At 44.4% G+C, this 9,264-nt stretch overlaps 1 long non-coding RNA gene across 1 annotated transcript; it reads left to right on the forward strand.

The window, feature by feature from the left end:
* Nucleotides 1-4,679: 4,679 nt before the first annotated feature.
* LOC128569829 (uncharacterized) lies at nucleotides 4,680-9,039 on the forward strand. The gene is made up of 4 exons (XR_008375469.1): nucleotides 4,680-4,838; nucleotides 5,729-5,867; nucleotides 7,433-7,543; nucleotides 8,237-9,039. It is a non-coding gene; the product is annotated as an uncharacterized LOC128569829 (long non-coding RNA).
* Nucleotides 9,040-9,264: the final 225 nt, after the last annotated feature.

Consider the following 9,264-nt stretch of genomic DNA (forward strand, 5'->3'; position numbering starts at 1 on the left):
TCCCCTTACCCTGGGCACACGAGATGAATCCTGTTCCCTCATAAACTAGCTGAGTCCGTGACAAAGCAGTCTGTGGGGCCCCCAGCCTTCGTCCCAACCACCTGCTTCATTCTCAGCTCCCAGGCCCCTCGCTTCCTTGGTTTATTAGCCCTGCAGCAGTTTCCAGTGTGGCCCAAGGGCAACACACTCAGTTGGGGATTCTCTGTCCAAGCTCTGATCTTGATTTCATATTCACCCTCTAGTTTCATGCATTTAACACTTGGGTAAGGGGCACCCTACAGTCTGAGTCCCCTTTGGGCCCCACAGGGGACAGTTAGTGTGGAATAGTGGAAGAAAATAGGGACTCAAGGTCAGGTGCTCTGAGCTCCAGTCCCCGAATCCATAAGATTACTAGCAGTGCCATCTACATCAATGTATCTGAGACTCCTCAGTTTTCCTATTTGTAAAATATAAGGCTGAAAATTATATTGCAAGGTTGTTGTTGGCAATAATTCTCAAAGCATGGTCTTTGGAAAATCAATCCCACAAGATGGCTCACTGCCACAGCACATACACTAAAAAAAAAAATCGGAATGACACAAGATGGGAAATGGTGTTATTTTGGCAAATGCTGAATATTGCATCCTCATCTCAGGAAGTCTCAAATAACATTAGACCGAGCGAATTCCGAACAACCCATAAAAGAATCAGTTTAACTTTGATTAACACAGCCCCTTCTAAGCAACAGAATCCTTTTTCTGTTTTCCACCAGTGGCAAAGGTACTCAGTGTAACACACCATGGAGGAAGCTGTTGGGGAGGATAAGGTGACACTCTAAACCCGTGGCACGTGCGTAGTGAACACCACTTCTTTTCTAGTGTCAGGGTATTTATGCAAATCCTTTCTACCTCAGGTGCAAAAAGAAAAATTATTTTACACTGTCGGGACAAGTAATTTTCCAGCAAACTTTTGTTGATCCCTTTATGTGAAAAGGAAATCCCCCAAAGTGAATGACATTTCACTTAACAGCTGAAATATGAGCACTTGTGACCCCAGATATTAAGAACACTCGTTCCTGGATTTCCAGGAAGTCCCCTACATGTCCCATCCTGTAGGTTCAGAGCTGCAAACTGGGTCCCATCCTTTTGAAAAAAGTTTGGCAATATGTATCCCAAAAGCCTTAAAGTCTTCCCACCTACGAAGTGCCACTTCTGGAATTATTATAAAGAAACCATCTAAAAGGAAGATTAAAAAGATACAAGGTATTCATCACAAGGTGATAACGGACAAAAATGGAAATGCCTCAACAGCTGGGAGAGTTCAGCGCCCAGCTGTTGGGGAATGATAAAATTCATGACGAAACTTCTTTACATCAAATATCTTACAACCATTTAGAAGGATGTTTATAAAGCGTTTTGAAGAATCTGGAGCATGCTTATAACATCAAGCAAATAAAACAGGCTATAAAAATAAAATACATACATTTACAATATCTGCTATCATGGTGTATATAGAGAGAAAAAATTACTAATATATTGAGAGTGGTTATTTCTGAGTGCCATGACAATGAGTTAATAGAATTTTTTATTCTATTCTGCACATACATATTTTTCTATCATTTTAAGTATTTTTTGTATTATCTCCTTTTATTCTACACGTTCTTCTGTATCGTCAAGTTTTATACAATAGTGATCGGGAAAAGATTATCATTTATTTACCCAGAGGAATTAGAACCAAGCAGACCTAAATGGCATTATCAACACCATTGTGGTGTCCAGAGACTCGTCCCCTAACTAAGCGGTGCCCATTCATTTTGGGGAAAGCCACCTCCTCGCGTTTCCCAAATTCCAGGACCCATCTGCCCTATGTTGTCATATCTGTGTAGAATCTACACTATTACTTAATACTTTTATAGAAATCAGCTCAGCTTTTTTTTTTTTTTAACTTGGACACTTTTTTTTTGGAGACAACATCTCACTTTGTCACCCTTGGTAGAGTGCCCTGGCGTCATAGCTCACAGTAACCTCAAACTCTTGCACTCAAGTGATTCTCTTGCCTCAGCCTCCCAAGTAGCTGGGAATACAGGTGCCCACCACAATGCTCAGATATTTTTTAGAGATGGGGTCTCACTCCTGCTCAGGCTGGTCTCAAACTCATGAGCTCAGGCAATTTGCCCACCTCAGCCTCTCAACTGCTGAAATTACAGGAATGAGCCACCATGCCTGGCTGACACATGTATTTTTTGTTTTTATTTAAACTACTCTAAATGAAAAAAATATATGACTTGCCATTAATGAAATGTAATCACAAAAAATTGCAATAAAACAAAGCTATATAGTAAAATTCTAGACTGGTAAAGTTTTTGAGCTTTATCTCTTTTTTCTGAACTCTGTTTTGTAGAAAGTCGGGCAGGGGGAGAGATTGTTGTTGGGAGGAGGGGACAGATGATCAAGGGTTTGATAGTGATTAAAATGTCCTAGCCTAGCAACAGACCCCTAAAAGGATTCAGAAAGATCGGAAGATAATGGAAAAAGACTTTCTCACTCGAAATGTTGATTTGTTTGTAATGATTCGTCCACAAACTGCCGAGTGTCCTGCACACTGGGGGGAGTGCCATTCTGCATTCCTGATGCCAGAGGTTCTCCCAAAATCCATGGTCACTTGCCCAGCTGGTTTTAAATGCAAGGACAGGTGTTTCTTTTTTTCTTTCTTTCTTTCTTTCTTTCTTTCTTTCTTTTTTTTTTTTTTGCAGTTTTTGGCTCAGGCTGGGTTTGAACCCGCCACCTCCAGCATATGGGGCCGGCGCCCTACTCCATTGAGCCACAGGCCCCGCCCCAGGTGTTTCTTTCTAAACACCTTTCCATTCCTCTTGCAATTCCAAACTGTTGCCCTTGTTCAAGACCTTCTTGTTTGCATGCAATATTTTTAATGTCTTCATCATTTATTTACAAAGCATGTTTCAGGGTTTGTAAAACCATAAAGTTGCCAGTACTGTGCCAGTCCCGAGTCCGAAACAGGCGAGGCAAGGGAAAAAGGGCAAGATGATGCCGGCCATGCAGGGGAATGGTGGAAGCCAGAGAAAATCTCAGGGGACTTAAATGTCACTCATTACACAGACAAGGCTGCGGAGGCTCGAAATGAGGGCGGGACTGATGGGCGGTAACAGAGATGGAAGCTAGGACCCCCAACCCCTGCTCCAGTGTCATCTTTCTGCCACACTCCATCTAACGCCTGCTGGGAACCAAAGTGACAATTGGCTTTTAGTGTGAGAGGTTTGTTTTCCTCCAGAGCCCCTTTCTAGCTGCAGGATGGGAAACTACCATCTGAGCCCAAGACCACAGAGAAGGGATCCTCACTCAAATGTTTCTCTTGGGGTACCTCAAATATCAGCAACCTCTCTTCTCTCTCTCTCCTAATGGACACCTGGCAGAGGGTGCCCAAGGAAGAATCATGGACCCTTGAACTTCCCTCATTCAATCACATGTATCCAGATGCTCCACCTCCTAGCGTTCCTGGCCCAGCTGCCTCATCTACAGAACAGACTCAGTCCCAGAGAAAAAGCAGGACTTGTAGATCATCTGGCTAGTAATCAGCGGTGTTAGGCTTGGGGTGCAGGGCTCCTGGGGCCAAGGCTAGTGCTCATTTTACCAAAAAAAAAGAAAAAAGCTTTTAAAGTAAAATTCACTTTTAAATCTTACGATTGTTCATGGTAATCACTTCCTGGCATATGCTGAACTCTCTTTCCTCCTTCACTTCATCACTCTGCTTTGGTAGAACCACAACCCTCGTTAAATCTAACTCTCCACTTAGCACCTAACCCTGTGTAGCAGAGCACAGATTGTGAAAAAAGCACAACCGGGCTGGCTGCTCTCACTTTAAATTCAGGACGCCAACCTCAGGGCGCCAGGCGATCACCCCACACACTCCTGGTCAGTAGCCACTGGCGTATCCCACTCAGAGTTCGTTGAATGGATGGAGGGAATAGATGGATTTTATTCAGGGTCCCATTAATGCTATACTTCTGCTTGTCAAACTGTTAACGCTTCACAAAATGAATTTGGAAACCAGGTTGTGATGTCTGTTTAAACTGAAATGGTAATAATGTCATCTTCCTTTGGAAGCTGTCTCGGGGGTGTGTGCTCCCATTCGATTTACATTGTTGTTTCAGCCTGTGTTGGACCTGGAGACTCGGGACTTCCCTTCCTCCGGAAGGAGCCTTTGGAAACAAGTCTAGGGGTCAGTCCAAAGCTCAGGAGCTGAAACTCAACTTATAAAGCCTTTTTACAACATTGCTTGTATAAGTAAACAGTTGGCTTCCTATTTCGAGAAAGGATGTATTTGTTCTCACGGCTGCCTCCTGTCCTGGGCCCCCACTGGGCATGCTGGAAAACACACCTCTCCTCTTCAGATGTTTTGAAATAGCCAGTTCAGTTTCAACCACAAAAAATCAACTGGTCACTAAAGCTGAAACCCAAGCCACGCTGCTTCCTCCTCTCAGTTTTGAATCCTGTCTTGCCCTGCTTCGTCATAACACCCAGTAAGAATCTGGCCCCCTTTCCACCCGTGGCAGGCGCCCATGCAGACGATACACGTTACTTCTCATTGATGTCAGCAGCGCTAATGATTAAGTGGAAACACCCCGTCTCGTTCTCACTTTTCCCTGCCAGAGCTCATAATGAACAGATGAGTGCAACGTGCCATCCAGGTTTCTCCAGAACCTGTCTCCAGAGTGAAAGTGAGGTGAAACAGTCAAAATCCAGCCCTTCTGATTTGAATCACGCTACCCAGACCTTCCAGGGTTGCCAGCATCGGCCTCCTCCCCACTTGGATGTGGCAGTCCTTGGAAAGATCCAGAACAGGTATTTCACTACAGAGTGGTACTAAATAAAAACTGAAGGTATAAGCAAAACGGACGTATATGCATATATAAACATCTATCATGGTATACACTCCAGATGTGTACTCTCTCTGTATGTGCATGGTAACTTCGTAGAAATTGTTTTTCAAATAAAGCAGAATTCTAGACCACGTTCTAACTAACTAGCATAGGATTTAGGGATAAGGGTAAGCAAGAAGGCTATTACCCACGGAAGATGCCTAGGATCCAGGTTGCCTTTGACAAGACAGCACCGAAACAGTAAAGCATAATTGCCAATTGTTGTTTCCAGAAAAAGAACAATAAAAGGTAAGCTTCCCACCACCTCCTTCCCTGGCCCTTACATTCTCCATCCCTGTAAGAGATTTAAAAAAGAAAAGCCCAGGAAATTCCAAGCATGAATGCCTCCCCAGATAAGACAGAAATTGAAGAAAACCAAAGTTGTAAAAGTAAGCATCTTGATCTTCATGCAAACATGGAGTTAATCTTGGGACAGCTAAGCACAATTACGCAGACGAATTCATTGTGCAAAATGGTTGCTGAGCGGAGAGAATGCCAGTGCCAGTCCAGAGTCCACGCTCTGCAGGGGTCAGACCTGAATCTGCTGAGCTGAGCACACAGAAACCTCGGTGTGCGTTCAGGCTTGACTATTCTTTTTAATTTATTTCAGACTTGCTCACTGGAGTGGCTTCAGGAAATGTGAATCAAATGTTCTTAGTGGCGTTTGAAAACATGCAGGGTTTTGATATGTGTTCAACTGAAAATAGGAATAAAAATCTTTGGGCCTCTGTTTACACGTGTTAACGTTGTTCTGGAGATGATGGTCTGTGTTTTATATGCCTTTATGCTTCAAATCAGCTTTTATTCTTCCAGAGAAGAAGCAGAGTTTGGTGGCACAGCTTAGCCTGGGCACAAGGGCAGCTGGGTCCTCACTCCAATTCCATCTCAAACTCTCCAGGAGGCTTGGGGCACTTCATTCCTTGACTCTGGACCTCCACATCTGTCAGCTGAGGTTTGTCGACTGACTATATGATCCAGTTCTCTAGTTCTCCAACTTAGTGGAGTTTGGAAATAGCACTTCATTGTCACAATTTTATTTTAAGCAAATGGAAAATATTTTTACAGGGTAAGATGGTAATGACTGTCTAATTAATGTTTAATAAATCTTCAGCCTGATTGACCTACCAAACCTAAGACTCCTGGCCACAGATGGAAAGAACTCAAGTCTGTTTTAAATGCCTGTCCCTGTTCCAATCAAGAGAAAATTCTAAACACATCAGTATCATCAGCCTAATGAATGTATGAAATTTAACATTAGGAAATACATTGATGAAAGGATTTTCTCAGCATTTATAAATATAAAATACTTGCTCTGAAAGAGTCCTTAGCGAGCATATAGACTTAGAGAGGTGAAGCAATTTGCCCATGATCACACAGGCAACAGGGAAGGAATCAGGATGAAAACATAGGTCTCTTCCCTTCCACGTGTTAGTGCTCTTGCTTGGGCCTTCGGTGTTAGAAAAGTTCACCTTTTGAGTTTGTCTTTTTATATTCACCTACACTCTTAACAGGGAATGGAAATGTTGAGTTTTGTGTTTTAGGTCTTGTTACAATTCATTAGAGAAATAAGTATTAATGAAAACCTCATAGTTACCCAATCAGTAGGACAGTTTCACACAAGAAATGATGAAGCGTCATTGCCAGAAGTAGAGAAACCAGGAGGCAAGGGAAGGAAAGAGGCCCCGAGTCCTTGGGAGCTGTGTTACTGACAGAACAGCCCCAGGTGGGGTTGTCTAGGCTGACTTTGAAGTTCAGATCACAACAGGGTCCTGCCTTGCAGATGGAGCTTGGGTCTAAGGAAAATAGGGTGGTCTTGGAGGAAAAAAACCCAAATAAGCCTGGGTGTGGTCCCAGAATTCCTCCGATTTTGCAGTTTTGGAAAATGGACTGCAATTCCAGCATTTTCAAATGCTTCAACACCAATGCACTTGTTTCCCCAAGTGGGAGGTGCCACACTTCTCTTCAAATGCAGTGAATTCAGGGATCTTGCCAGCCCCAGCTCTTCTGGAAAGGGAGAGAAGGGTTTGGGAGGAAAGGACGAGTCCTCTGAAACTGTTAGAAATTAATGACAAGTCTCAAAGAACCTAGCATGGCCTGATGGAAAGGGAATGGAACCGGAGAGCCACGTTTCACTGTTTTTGAACTGTGTGACCTTGGGCAGGAAACTTACCTTCTGTTTCCTCCTCTGTGAGATGGGGAGAGTCGGTCCTCCTGAAAGCACTGTTGAGGGGATTAAAGAAGAAGTACGTAGTTCCCTTCCTCTCCTTCTTTCCACTTACTGAGCACCCCCTAGATGCCAGGCACCCATGAGCTCATCTTACTCTCACAACTGAAGGTGTTTTTCAGACGTCAAACATGGGAAGGTGGTACCCAAGGGAGGATGTCTCTTTGACACCCAAGCCTCCCCTCCCCCAGGTATTACAATCCTTGAGAAACAGTGATACGACACACGGTTTACTTGTGTATTCTTCTTTGTTTGTAAGATTAACTTCCACCTTTCACTTCTGCCTTTCCCAGATCCCACTCTATTCCTGAGTCATCTCTTGATAATGATGTTGGTCCCTAACCCCACTTAAGGAGGAAAAGCAGCTTCCCATGTCTGGAAGAGGAGGGGCCGTGTTGGCCTTGGTGAGACACTAGGATTTCAGGTCCCTTCCCCCCATGCCCCTACTTAGTAGCCCTGTTAGCACTTAATATCCTCATTATGGGCACTTTTGGCCCTACTCTAGGGGTGGGGAACCCCTGTTGTCAAGGTTCAGCATAGAAGAAAGCCCCTGTGGAGTGTCAACCTGGCTCCACGCACAGTGGGACCTAAGCCAATCTACTTTTTCTCTGTGTGCCTCAGTTTCCCCATTGGTAAAAGGGAAATAGGGTGAGGTGCCTCTCAAGGGTCACTCCAGCCCGAGTCCTCTGCCTTGGTTAGCATGTGATAAGATTTATCTTCTACCAGAAAATAAAATTCCTTTTTTAGACCCCACATGTAGCAATAATTCCTTTACCCTTTCTAGGTATTTTAGGCTTTCTTTAAAAAGACCTTGTTTTACCAGGTTTTGGAGTAACATTGCTACTCAGGGCCCAAATTATCTCAATGTCAATGTCAAAGAAACTCAGATCAAAAAGCATCCCTGTGCCTCATCTGAACCCAATTTCTGCTTTGAACCTGTTGCCAAGTGTAGAGTTTATCAGCCAGCGTGTCTGAGAATTACCATATGAAAGACCTCTTTGGATCATATTTAAAAGCATTGTCGTCTCCATTAAATTAAGAAAAACATCCAGCCCTTCAGAAAATACATATAAATTTCTTTCTAAATGTCCAAACAGATTTATGTCCAGAGAAGATGTAATTATCTCTTTCTGGGATAAAACAATCTTCCAGCTGGGAGTGAGAGCCAAGAAGCCAGAACGTTCTGCTCAAGAGGAGATTGCAGCAGGGCCCTGCAGAAGGTTGGCCAAGTCACTCACTGCACAAGGGTGCTCTGCTGAAGAGGAAGGAGGTGGTGGGAGCAGGGGCTTAAATCCAGCCTGCACACCACTGACCAAATCATGTGCCCCGTGCAAGGTCATCTCAGTTCTGATGGAGGTGGACCTTTTGTAAGTCAGGCTGTCTGGGGCACAGTGCTACGTGGTCTCTGTGAGTCAAGCTCTGTGCCTAGGCCCAGGTCTTTCCTTAGATTGCAAACACATTAGTTTCTAAAGACAGCAAGAGAGATAGCAAAAAACAGAAGTGAAGGCTGTGTGACGGAGGGGGAGTGAAGAGAAGCTCCTCTTGGAAACCATCTTGGGTGTCTGGGGGGGCTGACACCTCCAGTGCCTCCCAGCTGACTTCCAAATGAGCAGGGTGCTGAGAGGAAGCCAGTGAAAGGTCACTCCCACCCTCCCTTCTTTACTCTTCTTCCTTTGGGGTTCAGCTCAGCCTCCCTGGTCCTCTCCACCTACACTAGGGCTCCCATTATAGGTTCTCTGAGCACCTTTGCTTTTCCTTGGTGACACTCAAGCGATACTTTGTAAGTAAACGTGTGTGGGGAATTTGATTTGCCTCCCTCTCCCTGACGATATGCTGTGTGAGGGCAAACCATGTTGGGTGCTGCTTGTGTACCCCCAGGACCCCGCACAGTGTCTGAGGCATGAAGCAGAAAGCTGAATGAATAAAAACGGGGTAAATTAAAAAGTATGGATCTTGCGCTCTGCTTCCCTTTTTGCCAGCTGAGGGAGCTGTCTGGGCACAGTGACATGTGGTCAGCATGACTTCAGCTCTGTGCCCAGGCAACACGGTCTAGAAAAGACTTACCCAACCCTGGCCTGACATCCAAAACACACGTGAAAACAAATGAAAACACTTTCCCAAGCCC

This window comes from Nycticebus coucang, chromosome 18 (genome assembly GCF_027406575.1).
Source record: "Nycticebus coucang isolate mNycCou1 chromosome 18, mNycCou1.pri, whole genome shotgun sequence".
NCBI lineage: Eukaryota > Metazoa > Chordata > Mammalia > Primates > Lorisidae > Nycticebus > Nycticebus coucang.